Source organism: Idiotropiscis lumnitzeri, chromosome 3 (genome assembly GCF_059441095.1).
Source record: "Idiotropiscis lumnitzeri isolate Australia: NSW breed Sydney's pygmy pipehorse chromosome 3, RoL_Ilum_1.0, whole genome shotgun sequence".
In the NCBI taxonomy this organism is placed as follows: Eukaryota; Metazoa; Chordata; class Actinopteri; order Syngnathiformes; family Syngnathidae; genus Idiotropiscis; species Idiotropiscis lumnitzeri.
Window position 1 is genome coordinate 22,675,098 of NC_142393.1, and position 14,827 is coordinate 22,689,924.

The window sequence follows — 14,827 nt, forward strand, 5'->3', positions numbered from 1 at the left end:
CACAATATTAAGTACAGCTGTGCATGCTATAAGGTTAGGTTAGGTTTCCTGAGATGATTGCTTCATGGCTTTGCATATTTATGAGCAATTTATTCAGGTGAGTTCCAGAGCTTGCGTCGTGCTCAGTGTCAGTTGTTGTTTTGCTCTACATTCCTTGGTCTTCATCATCCACCACGTGCCATGTGGGACTATGTTTCTATGGAAACCGACATCAATGTGGGAACTAATATGCTTCCATTTCATTTCCTGTTGGCGGAAACATGAGCGAGTGATGTGTAGTGATGCATGTAAACACTTTCAGTGGCTGTGCTGAATTCACATTAAATGCTTGCTTGAAAAAAAGACATCTATCAAACCATCGTTAAAAATGACCATATCTTGAGCAAAAATTGCGACAGATGTTCTAGAAAAAAAAAGGTAATTATTTTCAAGATAGAAATATGTATATTTCCTGCAGCACATCCAGACAGGCCACTCTTTGCCTCAGTGCCAGTCAGTGTCGACTCTGCTGACAGCCTCGACGTTTTTAAAGCTGACATCGTCCAGGAAACAGCCAGTGGCATCTTGCAGCTCTATTTGCATATTCATGGAGAGGAATTGATTCCGTTGCACACAATGTAGCGGACGCACCTGACTTTGTGCTACCCCGTGAGGCAAAGTCTCGGAACATTTCACTGGTTGACGGGCTAAAAAAAGAGGCCGTGAGGAATTTTGTCCAAAGTGTTTCAGTGTCATGGCAGTTGTACAAGAAGACAAACAGTCATGAATGGAAGACTATAAGTGTTGCTTCCGTAACTATTATATATGTTAACTCACAGATCACAGAATCATCACACAATGTTGCAAAATATGTTGGCTGTTTGCCTAGACCAAGGAAGCGATCAGAAAGAGTAGAGACAGAAAACTTAAAGCAATGCCTTGACAACAGAAAATGCACTGCAAAACAAATGAGAAACAAATGGGAAGGAAAGAGCAGTCAATGTGAAATTATTTTTCAATATGATGCTGATGATGATGCAGCCATAGAGCAAAAACGGTCAAAACATGCCATGACACGTGAGCTCAATGTCATGGCTTACAAATAGTCCGGATCTCAATCCAATTGAAAATCGTTGATGGAAATTGAAGAAAAAAGTCAATGACAAGGCTCCAACCTGCAAAGTTGGTTGAGCAAAAGCAATCAGAGAAACTTGGAACCAGATTGATGAAGAGTAATTTTTACCTGACATTGAGTCCATGCCTCTGAAGCTGCCTGTTGTAAAAAAACAGAGGTGGTGTAATAAAGTCCCTGTGGTGTGTTGAAATGACCTTTTGTCATTGTTTTGAATTTTCGTGATTTCATATTCATTTCCATAGTTTTGCCAGAAAGTTGCCATTTGAAATGACTTTAGTTTTGTGTCATGTCTGTTTTTTTCTACAAAATTAAACAACTCAATGAAAATCCTCCGAGATGGACTGATGATTCCATAATTTTTGCCAGGGGTTGTAGAAAATCTTATGAAGTAGCTCAAACTAAAACTGGCCTTTTTTTTTTTTTTTTTTGAAACATGCTGGAAAAAAGCATCTTGTTGCTGAAACATTTTTATCTGTTTAGGATTTTGGATATTCTTCTAGATAGGAATACTGCTGTTTAATTGGGCGGTTTATATTTAAAACACCTCTTTAAAACGCTTCTTGGTGCTTAATTACAAACCGTAAGTGTCCAGTCACCACAATTATACTCTCGAGTAGGATGGCCTGCTCTGACCATTTCGAAGCGCCACTGACAGACTCGCTAATTTATTAGGCAATATTGGGACAAATACCTTCATATATTTGTGCCTTAATTACTCTGAAAGTTGCCTTCTGTCACAAAAGTATTTGTTGCTTTCGGTCCTCTCAATGGAGCAATGCAGAGCGCCGTGTCTGAGTTAACAGCAGAGACTCTGACAAGTTGCCCATCTCCAGGGGCGTTTGCCAGGGCTGCGTGGCCGCTCCCGACCTCTTCAACTCTATCAATGACAATCTCAAGTTCAGGGTATGTGAGCGGGTCCCTGGAGTGTCCTTCTGCAGCTCCCACATGATCGACCTGGAGTTTGTTGGCGACACCATCCTGCTTAGCACATCTTACAGCCAGCCGAGAGATGCGCTGATTCCAGTGGAGAGTCCGAGAAAATTGCCGACCAAGCGAACTGAACCAAACTTCCTTCCCACAGCTTGGCAAAAACATTGTAGATAGTGTCAAGAGCTACGTGTATCGGGGGTCCTTAGTGGCAGACAATGGGGATCTAAAACCAGAGATTATTTGCAGAACAGGCCTGGCAGCATCATCTCCGCACTCTCTTTGGAAACCACTCTGACTGCACCACGCCATCTCACGCAAGACGAAGCTCCTGGATTTACTATTCTGCCATACTCTTCATCCTGCTGTATGGCTCAGAAACATGTCCTTTAAACAAGACTCTGGTCGCCAGAATAGATGGTTTTGGTAGCAGGGCTCTCAGAACTATCAGGTGGCGCCAACGAGGTCCTTAAAGCCCACACTGAACGGCCCAGAGCATCATGCTTGGCTGAGCAACATCGCACCCACCGGACCAGGAACGTCCTAAGTAGTGATGGGTCCAGCGACACAGAGGCGTCGATGCGCGCGCCGAGCTTCCAGGGCAAACCCCGTGTCGGTGCGCGTACCGCTTTAAGAAAGTCACGTGACCACTACCGGAACCGTGTCGACACAGCGGCCGCGCGCCAAACTGTGTTCATAAGGAAGCGCATCTGTCAACAGGATGGACGCTCAAAACAAGCATCGAGTTATTGGCGCGTTACTTTGCGTTAAAGATCCGCAAGATGGAAGACGTCACTGTTGATGCGCACTCAGAGGTGCAGCGCTATATGTCAGCAGGACACGTCGCACGTACGGAAGACCCGCTCTTATACTGGAAGTCCATGGAGGCAACGTTCCTTCACCTATTTATATTCGCCACACTGGCGTTGTGCACACCGTTGTGCCTAAAAAAAAAAAAGAAATAGACTGAATAACAAAACGCTGGAGAAACGAATTTTTTTTAAGTCCATTGTCATTCACAACACTTTTACTTGGGCATTCAGACAGATGTTCACTTAATTTATCAACTGCGTCTCGAATATCAAAGATTTTTTTATGAAATTGCGTGTATGTAAAAATAATGTAAACGCAAATGCCTAATCAATGGAATTGGATAAAATTAGTTTGACAGATCAGTGTCAGATGACCCTGTCAAATGTTTCCTGCAAGTCCACCAGGTGTCAGTATTCAGCAACACAGTGTCAACACAGTGTCAATATAGTGTGTCACTGTGTCGAAACGATACAGGATGCCTCATCTACCCATCACTAGTTCTAAGCCTTCCTTCTGACCACCCAACAAGAGCCAATTTCCAGTTTTTTGATTGACTGCATCAGCAGCTCAGGTAATGGATGGATGGTTGATTGATTGATTTTGTGCTCATACGGATTTGGGTGAGAGATCTTTTTTTTTTTTTACTCTGCTCCTTATGCAGGAAAATGCCACAAAATGGATGGACGTTAATTGATTAAATTTTTTTTAACACCAAACAGAGCATATGAGACAAACTCTACAATCTGCCCTTGTTTGTCATAATGTGTTTGTAATATTTTGTATTTTTTACGATTGTGTTTGTTGCTGCCTCTTCTCCTGAACTCACTTGAAAAGATGTTTCTTAATGACAATGGGGAATTTCCGGTATCCTGCGATGGGCTGGCAACGAGTTCAGGGTGTATCCTGCCTACTGCTACCCGCAGCCCACGTGAGGAGAAGCGGTTCAGATAAAGGATGGATGGATGGACTGAATGTTTAGTTTGACGGTGCACCTCATGTGGCAGTTGACATGTAAGGCTTAAGTGGACAAACATCCCAGGAGAGGTCATTTCCTTGAAAAGCATTGACTTCATACCAGCTCTGACCGCACACAGGTCACTGTGCACCTACAGAGAGGAATAACAAAACAGATGAAACATTAGCTATAGAGTCACTTTACCTACCAGGTCAGGTAACAAATGCTGGCAAACGAATCCCTTGCGAAATATTTCACGCTCAAAATCACAAGAGCGCCTTTGGAGGCATGGGAGAAGCTCAAGATTCAATCCATAATGTACTACAACATTGATCATTTCCCATATAATGACGCTTTGAGATGAATATTTAATTACGGCATTTAGATTCTCATGTGGTGCTCTTAAGACATAGATGCGAAAATGAACTGCATGATATTATAATGTACATACTTTTGTCTATGCACTTTTCAGTAATTCAATTTAAATGGCATAGTGCAGGTTTTGGCTAAAACTTTGTGGTCATACGCATAGTCGAGGCAGCAGTGCAGGATTTTATCGAAATGCATATTAAATTGCAAAAAAAAAAAAAGGCAAGAAAATGTACTGGAGTGCAGGATCAAGATATCAGGACATGTATCGGACGCAGGAAAGGAATATGTGACTTAGTCTTATTTACTAGTTACTATCAAAGGTGCGTGCACTCCTTTGCCCTTAAAAAAAAAAAAAAAAAAAAAAAAACACGTTATGCATGTGTTCACTAATTCAAATAGTTCCCTGGCATCTTGAGAACGTGTATGAGGATTACAGCACATTCACCAGAAAGTCGCAAAAATGAGCAAGTGGTCCCCATGGCCACTTTGTGCGAGACCAATACCAAGAATTGCTTTTTTTCCCCATGATGAGTGGGGCAAGAGCAAGCAGCTTACACTCAGGGAAGCACAAAAAGTGAGCACTCGTAAAAACATTGCACGCATTTTCACTCATTGAAGTCAGCATTTCATACATTCAATTAATGTTGGGGATCTGTGTATGTGGTGCATGCAGCAGACATTTTGCCAAACGCTAAAACAATTGCCATTGTCCTACTTTCAACATTAAAGGTAAACAAAATAGATAAAGACTGTAAATGTGAACAATTTGGAGCCACACTTCTGCCCCGCAGAGACAAGCAAAGAAGATCTATGAGGCGTTTTATGGATTGCCAGTCATCCCAGAGGACGCATAGATTACATAGAGAAACAGCACACGTAGACATTATATTTGAATTGCTCCAACCAACTCTGGCTGCATTTCTGTTGCATGCGTGAGTCCCCAACATTTTTGACTTACTGATTTCACAGATGACGAATCTATAAGCACGCATTCAAATCCATTAACGGCTTCACAAATGAAATAAACCTTATTCCATCTATTATTCTTTCTCGAGCTGCAATTGAAGGATCCTCGTCCCATTTGTACTCTCTTCCTTTAATCCCCATTTGAAATACATCATGGTGTTGAGAAGTGCTCCTGTTGTCAACACTCATGAATAATGCAAGTCAAGGTCAAGGTTCTCCATCAATTTGCTCTAAAGGAGCATTGGTAACCTTCTCGCCATTAACCAAGGGCAGGACGTCTTGATTTTTGCTTCCATGCATACTGATGACAAACAGTAGATAACCTTTACAAACAAATCTGGGGGGACAAGCCAGAGCATACATAGGATTTAACCCTTTGTGTGCAAAATTGAAACGATATGAACATGAGAGAAGGTCTAACTGTGCGATTCACTTGGCATACCTATCGCGTCTGCATAATGGGGTAAATTGCCGTTCATTTTGTGCATCCTGGGAAGAGTAGATGCAAATAAATAAATTTTGCGCACGCAGTGTGATATATGAAACCTGCGATTAATTGCACTCCATCTTCAAATATTGCGTCTGAAAGGCAGTTGCAAACAACTGCTGTACATAACCAGGAAGAGGAGGGGACGGGCCTAAATGACCTCTTATTTAATTTAGAAACTTAAAGGATAACCTCAAGGCTGTCTTGAAGCCCGTCACAAAAAGGAGTCACACATCTGTATCACCTATGACAAAACTCCTTCACACTCTGTCGTTCCTTGTATTTCAGCGCACTGTGACAAATGCTGGCGGTCTTCCCCCAGAGAAGATTTTCAATTTTTCAATAGGCAGATAGACCCAATTTCCATTCACTTGGGGTGAGTTATATGGGTCACGGTTTGAGGTGTGCGTGTTGGAGTGTGGATGACCCAAGTGCAGGCAAGAAGGGAGGTAAGACTGGGAAGAAGGAGTAATCTCCCAAAAAGTTGTTTAAATTAAAAAAAAAAAAAAAGAAAAGAAAAAACAGGAAACAAGGCATTTTGGAACAATCAAAAACATTAATAGAACATAAATCCAAATAATTAAAGTAACAAACCAAAATGGGAAATAAACTCACCTTTCACCACAATGGGCAACAAGAAAATACTCTGAGCGTCGTGACTGATGCACGACATGCCAAAGAAACAATGAACCGACACAGACGAAAAGAAACCAGGCAACTTAATAGAAGCAAACAGAGACAACGAGGTGCACCTGGCGGGAGCTGATAGGTGGACTTCAGGGACCAGGCTGATGTGAACAAGGTGGACCAAAAAAACCTAACGAGCAAGACAAGACATGGGGACAAAAAAGGCACAGGGGAAAATTGCAGGAAAACTTGAATCTAAAAAGTCGACGCAACATAGATCAATATGAAACAAAACATTACTTTTATGTGGTTCCTGGATTGCGCAAAATGATCGCACCAATAGGTTTCTTGTTTGCTTCTTCCCTAAATTTCCATCAAAGTACAAAACCTTCCTAAACATGACAAATTCTATCACTTTTACACCCGTTGCCAACAACTACATGTGCATCTGGTAGAGGGAGTGAAAATGCAATTTAGCTTCCGCTATTTGGGATCTGAGTAAATCCGGCCCATGATGAGCAAATTAAGCATCTCGGGTGGGTCCGCTGTGTCTATGCCATCGTCGGCAGGCAGTTGGCTTCTGAAAACGATTTCATAAAGTTGGCAGAGTGGGATATACATTCAGAATTTTGGAGGACTGGACGGAAAAAAGCAGGATTCAATAATTTGCCCCAGAACTTTTTTGTCGTTTTATCGCAGGCTGATGCTGCAGCTCAGCAGAATTCCGTACAAGGGAATTTTCCTGTGGCACTGATAGCATCTTGCAGCTCTGATTTAGTTTGTCTTTTTACAAAGTTTACTTTCAAAATCCTCGCATTAAGACAAAGTCATTTTGAGCTTTTTTTTTTTTTTTTTTAATTTCGGATGTCAACTTCACTTCATCCTGTTCAAACAAATTAGCCACCCACATTTCTCATTTCTGAATCTCAGGAAGCGATCAGCAAATCACCAAACGGATTCTGCTTCATTCTGCCTCGCGCCATTTGAATCACTGCAAAGTAATTGTGTAATTGAGGTGGTGGAAAAAGTCAGCCCATGCTTGACATTAAACATGAAATTTCCTTGATATGTTTTTGTAGGAGGTGAGTGACAGAGAGGTTTCTGAAATCATGTACTGTAGAGCTTTCGTCACTTTTGCAGCAGGAGGTTCGATTGTATCCGCCGGCAGGTATGCAAAAAAAATAAAAAATGTTCACTTTGGCGCAGGAACTAATTGCATTAGGCTGATTCAGGGTGCTGATTTTTTCCGTTTTGACGAACAAAACAAAAAATGAGTACTTTATATATAAGTAATAATATTCCATATGCCCCGGATCAGACTGACTGCTATTCCGAAATCAACATACCAGGAAGGTTAACAGTTGCAGAATATACGTGTGTCTCTTTACACATCGTCTTCTATTCTATTCTATTCTATTCTATTCTTAGGCCAACTATTGTAGAAGGCAAACTGTGTCTTTTTCAAATTCAGGGTGGGGGGAATATTATGTAAATTAGCAAATTGCTCCCACAGAGACATTTTTAAAAAAGTGTCATGTCCGGTTTTGTTTGCCTCATGCTTAATGTGTTCTCTCCACCCACAGTCGATCCTGGTTGAGTGGTGGGCGGAGTCACAAAGCGGCAGCATTTGCAATCAGTTAGATCACAGGTGTCAAACTCAAGGCCCGGGGGCCAAATCTGGCCCGCGACCTGATTTTATGTGGCCCGCAAAGGGGAAATCATGTGTGTCAACTTCCTGTTTCTAACACATTTATTTCGCTTTTAACAACATTGAGATCTGAGATATTGTCGTTCATTTGTTAGCAATACTCCCCCTTTAAAATAAATTGTTGAACAAACAATTACTTCCTGGCTTCTGATTTCAAAACTCGCTAACCCATCAGTTTGCTTCGGTACGCGGTAACGTCATAACAGCCCTCTGAGGGAAACCATAAGTATGATCTGGCCCATCCACAAAAATGAGTTTGACACCGCTGAGTTAGATCCACCTAGTGCTAATCAGCAGTGTATAGTATTTAGGTTCAGCCCCAAGCAAAGGAAGGTGTCGGAGTGCTTTTCTTGTAGTGCTGCGTTTTGCGTGCTGCCCTGCTGCATGCTGCTTGACAATCCTGCATTTGCTCATGTAGTGTCAATTGGATTCATTCCAGTGATTTTGTGTTTCTGTTTTAATACTAGTCCACGTACCAGGAGTACTTAATGTGTTTCTTTTAACTGCTTTTTTTTTAGTTTTTGTAAATAGTCTTTTGGATCCCTTGGTTGTTCCCTACTTTCTTTCGTGGCTCAGTCCACTATTATTAGTTAGTGTGTATTTTTTTGCTCTTGCGATGATGTTTTGTGTTATTGTTCTTTTTGTGCTCAAATTGACTGGTCTGAATAAAGCCGGTGTCACTGCTCTCAAACCCTTAAGTCTGTGTGGTGATCCATTCATTCTCTGGCTCTAAGGCCATCCATAACAGAAATGGTCCAAAGCTATAACAAAATATTGACTGGGTTGTTTAATTAGACACTTGCAAGACTGCTGGCACTCAAGATACAAGCCTTTTTGTTAACACCAGATGTTAATAATTTTAATATACATTTTGTCTTATTTAAGGCAAAATATTTTTTTAAGGAACCGTATGCTCGTCATCGCACTGGTAGGGTTCAGAAGCTACATTTGGCCGTGCTGTAGTGTTTATTTGATTATTTCATTTTTGTGTGTCTGCTTCCTCCCCTAACGGATGATGGTTTGTCAGGTATCGATTTGAGCAACATGAGATGCAATCCAATAGCCAATATCACAACTGCCATGTCTAGAGCAACCTATTTTGAGAACAGCATGAGCACTCATTAATTATTCATGTCATCAAGTGCCTTCCACTCAGATGTTGAATTTGAATGCTTGCTTCCAGAAATAACAATCAAACAGCAATCATCACTCTGAGGTATTAGACCATGGGTGAGCAAAGTAGGGCCACTGGCTGTGATTGGGATTGTGAACGGTTGTCTGTCACTATATGTGGCCTGTGACTGACTGTTGACCATTCCGGGTGCAGTCTATCGCCAGATGTCAGCTTGGATAGACTCAAGCTCCCTGTAAGCCTGAACAGGAGAAGCAATTTGGAAAATACATGGATGGATGGATGGATTGGCAAACGAGAGCCCCGCTGGTTCTTTAATCTATAAATGCCTATCGAGCAATGTAATTGAAAAAGCCAATGGCTGGCTAATGATTAGCATCGAGACTGGTGGCGTTATAGCCCTTTAAAGTAATGGATATTTAAACACAAACTGTGGAAAAAGACATTTTGACAGATATCATAATATTCACAATCATATGCAGAAAAAAAAAACATCAACAATTATTAAAACTTATTGAGAAACTGAACGTCGCTGTGACTTTTCTTCATTTGCCTATATGACAATATTGCTCCCAGTGTCACTTAATTCTTTACATTCTATATAATTATATTATTGCTCTGTTTTCATTATAAGTACAAGATCATACAGTTTTATTTTACTTGTTTAAAAAAAACACAAACATTTTATTGGGGTTTTGAAGGAGGCTGTAACAGATAATTGCATTTCTATTCATTTCAATGAGAAAAGTCGATTTGAGATACGAGTGTTTTAAGCAGAGATGGGGACACCCTCCGACTCTGCCCCGTGTGCACCTTAAGTCACTATTTTGTGATACATCTCGACCACTAAATACTTGAGACTGGAATCAGACTCTTCTTTTGGAACTCGTTAACTCATTTTCTTTTGGTATTTTGCACAACTTTGCTGGTAAAAATGGTTGTAGTGGGGCGTTTGCACCTTTGTGAGCCATAGTGTGATGGAACATAATGTTTTTTTCCCTACCAATCATCTCCGCATTCGTAATTTGCATCAAAATCAGGGTGGTAGGTCGCCCGCGGCTGAGTACGCCATGCTAGACATGCGGAAACAGAAATTAGATTCACTGGAGTTTACGCATGACATTGGCACGCAAACTGTAATCTCCCCTTTTGGATGATGTGGTCAGCTGTGTGTGTGACGTAGGAAATTGGAGTCCGCTTCGCACCTCAGATTGAGCGCCCGTGTGTGACCCCCACACAATATTGAAGGCGCTGCTATTATAATATTTTTAAGATGGTAATAATTCTAATTCAGTAACTGAAGTGATTTCTTCAATGATTCAGAAGGATTGGCCCACGCTGGTTTCATATTATGACTAAAATACCATGAGGTCCACCATGCACGTCCGCGGAGCTCCGAATCTGTCTGACTGCGCTTCAATGAAATGCACTAAATTAGAGAACCTTTTATGATGAGAACAGCTGAAAAGGTCATCCATGTCTCTCCCTCCCTTCTGGACATTTATCACAGCCGCCTCTCCCGCACTTGGGACTTGATTTTGGCCATACTATGTCCATTTCCGGTTTTGAGATACTCATATCTGGAGGCACCACTGAACCGTGCCACTGATTTTAAGTACGGACCTCCATCAACACCTCATGTGGACACTTGTGCTAAAACACTTACAGCAATGTATCTGGTCCGCCCACTGTTTTTGGAATGTCCATAGGAAATGAACTGATCCATCTGTCCATTTGAATGATCAAATTTCGCCCGTGAGCTTCAAAGTTTGCGCACATGTGTCTGTATGAAACCTAAAACACAAAGGAGACAAGATGCAACTGGTCGCAGTGGCTACAATCTAGATGAGGGAAACGAGGCAGCGATGGTGAGTCATTATCGCCGTTATGTTTCCCTGTTGTACACGCACACGCATCCATTTTTGTAAGCCAGGCGACTCTCCAAGACAAAAGTGATGCAGCTGAGGCCAGGAAAGGTCTCAGAGGAGCAGCTTAAAGCTCCTATTAATGGTGGAAAAGGTTTGAGTGGATTTATCTTGCTGTTATTTTTTTTTTATCATTAAAAACTGGCATTCGAAAAGGGGATGTAGATTTCTTATATACACTATAAACCTGACATCCCAGGATGATATTTCTTTAGGCATGTTTTTGCAGGAAGAAAGTTGTTGTTGAGAAAAGTCCCATTTTTAAAGAGAAGAAAGGTAAGGCAAGGCAAATATATCACATTTCACACACAAGGCAACTCAATGTGCTTCACGCGAGCAGAGACAACACCTACAAGCAATTACAATTATAGGCATATTTTCATATTAAAGGCTGAAATACTATAAGCGTAAAGTTTTTGAAATTCACTTGTTAAAACTTTGAATGTAATATCATAATGTTGTCACTATTTGTGAAAAATACAACTTCATTCTTTCTTGTTCAAAATGCAAATTTTTTTCCTGGCAAAGATGCAACATAATTCTGTTGTTGTTTTTTTGTTTTTCTTAAATATGATTATTCTCCTATTACTACAACTTGTATTTCTGTGTTAATCATATGAATTTGCTCTCGAAACATTGAGAGTTTTTCCTAAAAAATGTGCAGATTTTTAATTCCAGTCGCATTTATGTGTACACATGGTCGTTTTGTTTCATTATCGTTTGGAATATGCAAGGTCATTGATAAAACATATCTCCTATAGCAGGCATGGGCAAACTTCGGCCTGGGGGCTACATGTGGCCCGTTAAACGTTTTAATCTGGCCAGCCAAACTTGAAAAAAATGTAATGATTGTACCTTGTTAATGTTTTATTTCCTAAATACTCTGGTATATCAAACACAGATATTTTGTTTTAGTGTTTTGGTTTATTTTCATTTAAAATTAAATGTATTTTTTTTTTCTCCAATGAGGAGAGGTTACCAAAACACTCTGCTCCTGGTCCGGCCCCTCTGTCAAATATTAGAACCCATTGTGGCCCACCAATCAAAAAGTTTGCCCACCCCTGTCCTATAGGGTCTCTGAATCCAAAACGTCTGAGGAACCCTGGTGTAGTTTAACGGTAGGGACCAATTTTTGTCTTTTGATCCAGTTTGCTTGTTTACTTCCTTGCTACGCAGTTGTTTTCTCCAGCACGGGATGCTGCGACAAAGGTGCAGAAAGAGAGAGAGCTTAGTGACATACATTCAAGGCATCAAAGAAAAACAGAATAATACAGACAGAAACTTGAACTGAAAAACAAGAACATGTAGCAACTGTTACTGGAATAAACATTAAACTGACGAGTTAATAGAATAGAAATAGAATAGATAGAAACATGAATAACTGCTACATGCGATACTTTGCAAACATTGGTCATCCAGATTAGAAAACCTCGGCAAAGAAAAATATGATCTGGAACAGGAAGATGTGAAAAGCAGCAGAGTGGACGGAGAGGAATAAAATATTTATTCCAAACCAACCTCTCCCCACTGAGACTCATTCAGTTCTCCTTGCTTTTTGTCACTTTATCCTGTTTCGTGCTTCTAGTGTTTCGTAAAAAGTTTTCCATTAAGAAGACTTCCTCTTTGTAGCTGGCAGTCCAGGCCATCCATTATTTACTCCATTTGACCCGTGGAGGTGCTTACTTGGTTGGCCTCGGTGGTACAACAAGATGGCAGTCTGCCAAGTGCTGCTCATTTCATTTCAGCTGGCTTGTTCACCTTAACTACTCGGATCAATTACCGTAACTAAATTTGACCTGACTTCAGAGTTAAAACAAAGACTGGGATGATAAATAGTCCACTTTTGAAATATGTTTAAGTGGAACCTGAATGCTCAGAGTGAGCAAAATCTGACATTGATGGAAAACTAAATTGCCTGAGGAGCTATTTAATGCGGGAGAAGCCTGGCAGCCAAAGTTCAAAACACACACACACATATATGAGCCCCAGTTTCACCAATCAGAACAAAATTGGGCAGACATGTCCATCATGACGCGTTGAAAGCAATAGTCTGCAAGATCCATGCACAAAGGTGAACAGGAAGTCTGCCATTTTGGTTTAAGCCACCATCTTGGACAAATTCCAAAAAGTGTTCTTTGATAAACTCTTACTAGGCAAATGGCCCAAATGAGCCCCAATTGGAAGCAAGTAGACCAGACAGATGGGTGACACTAAAATGCCAAGATTTGCCTTTAATGTGGATTGGGCATGGTGTCACAGTTTGATGGTCATTTCAATTAATGTCCATGAAAAAGGGAGAGCCCGTTTATCTCCGTTTGTAGCTTTAACTGAAATTTTTTTAAACTTTTACTTCTTTAAATTTAACATAATTAATGATTGTGGATTGGAAGTGCAGGAGCCTGACCCAGTTAACTTTGGGCGAAAGGGACACTACACCCTGAACTGGTCGGCAGCCAGTCACAGGACACACACGGACACCGTTGTCACTGAGTGGGAACCGATCCCACGCTGCTCACACACCAGTCTGGCAAATGTGCCACGACACCACCAGTGACTTCCAAACTTTATGTTTGGGGTGTACTTCTCCAAATTGTTCAACAGGGCATTTGAACACTGATGAAAAACTTGTCCTACAATGTTTTCATTCGATTGAAACGACGCGTAAATGACATCAGAGCGGTTTCCTGCAACTACTGAGGCGAACAAAGCCAAGCGCAGCTGTGATGATCCAAATAAGTCCATGCAGTGGAACGGGGATTTTAATTACACATGGAAATCTGTAAATGTTGGCACAGGATAATGCATGAGCACTGTTTAAACACAGCTTGGCTTAGGCACGGAAGACTGAACATTGTTAAAAAAAAAATGTTCAATTTTTTTTTTTATACCCAGAATGCATCAGCAAGAAGCAGCCTGGCTCAGGTGTTTGTGTATTGGCCTTTGAATTGGAAGGAGTGAAGCCCTGGTTACCCCTGGTTACCTTCCCCTTCACGACAACAAACACTAACTGTCAATAACCCATTAGGGGACGAATTGGCATCGTTAACGGAGACAAATAATGTCTTTTCAGAATATGCAAAGTGGATCTTAAACAATACCCACTAATTGAACAAAATCTGCAGTGCAACACGCTACGTAGTGAACCCCTGCATATTTGCAGTTTGTCGTTTGGTATTTCACATATATTGCATTTTGTTTTTTTTTTTGGTCTGCATTTTTACATTACACTGTTGTGTTGGTGGCCCTTGAATTCACATACAAGTGAAAGTGAAAGCTAGCTAATACTATGAATGGACCTCATGTGAAGGTGGTTTATTTGAGTTTAAAAATGTAACTACTCCTTTATAACATGAGTTCATGATTGTGTTAATGTTGTATGAACTGTATGGTGTTGATGCTTTATGGTCTTCTCCCTTTTAAGTATGTTGCCCCCATCTTGTGGAACTCCGCTATTCAGAAGCGATCGAGACCGAGCGAACTGCGAAGTGAAAGTCATTGACACGCCCTTATCATTGCCATGAAAATATCAGAAAAAAAGAAGGAATAAGCAGAGGATCAGGTAAAAAAAAAAAAGTGAATACGTGAGCTAGTAGATTTAAAAATAAACTGTTTGCCAATAATATGGGATAGTTTGAAAAAAATTATTTGCAAAAAGTAATTTATTTGTGGATTTTTGCTATTGATAGTGAGGGCTCAATGCATGTCCGAGACCTTGGGTCCCCAAGTTTGACCCTCGAGAGCTCCTAGATGTTTCCCTCCTCCAATAACGGACTCAGGATCATTATCAGGCTTCTGCAAAGC

General features: G+C 40.9%; 1 long non-coding RNA gene across 1 annotated transcript; it reads right to left on the bottom strand.

Moving 5' to 3' along the window:
- Positions 1-664: 664 nt before the first annotated feature.
- On the bottom strand, positions 665-3,771 carry LOC148340439 (uncharacterized). Its single transcript, XR_015842417.1, has 3 exons — positions 3,681-3,771; positions 1,223-1,252; positions 665-1,154 (listed from the first exon to the last, which is right to left on the bottom strand). It is a non-coding gene; the product is annotated as an uncharacterized LOC148340439 (long non-coding RNA).
- Between the last annotated feature and the right edge of the window lie 11,056 nt (positions 3,772-14,827).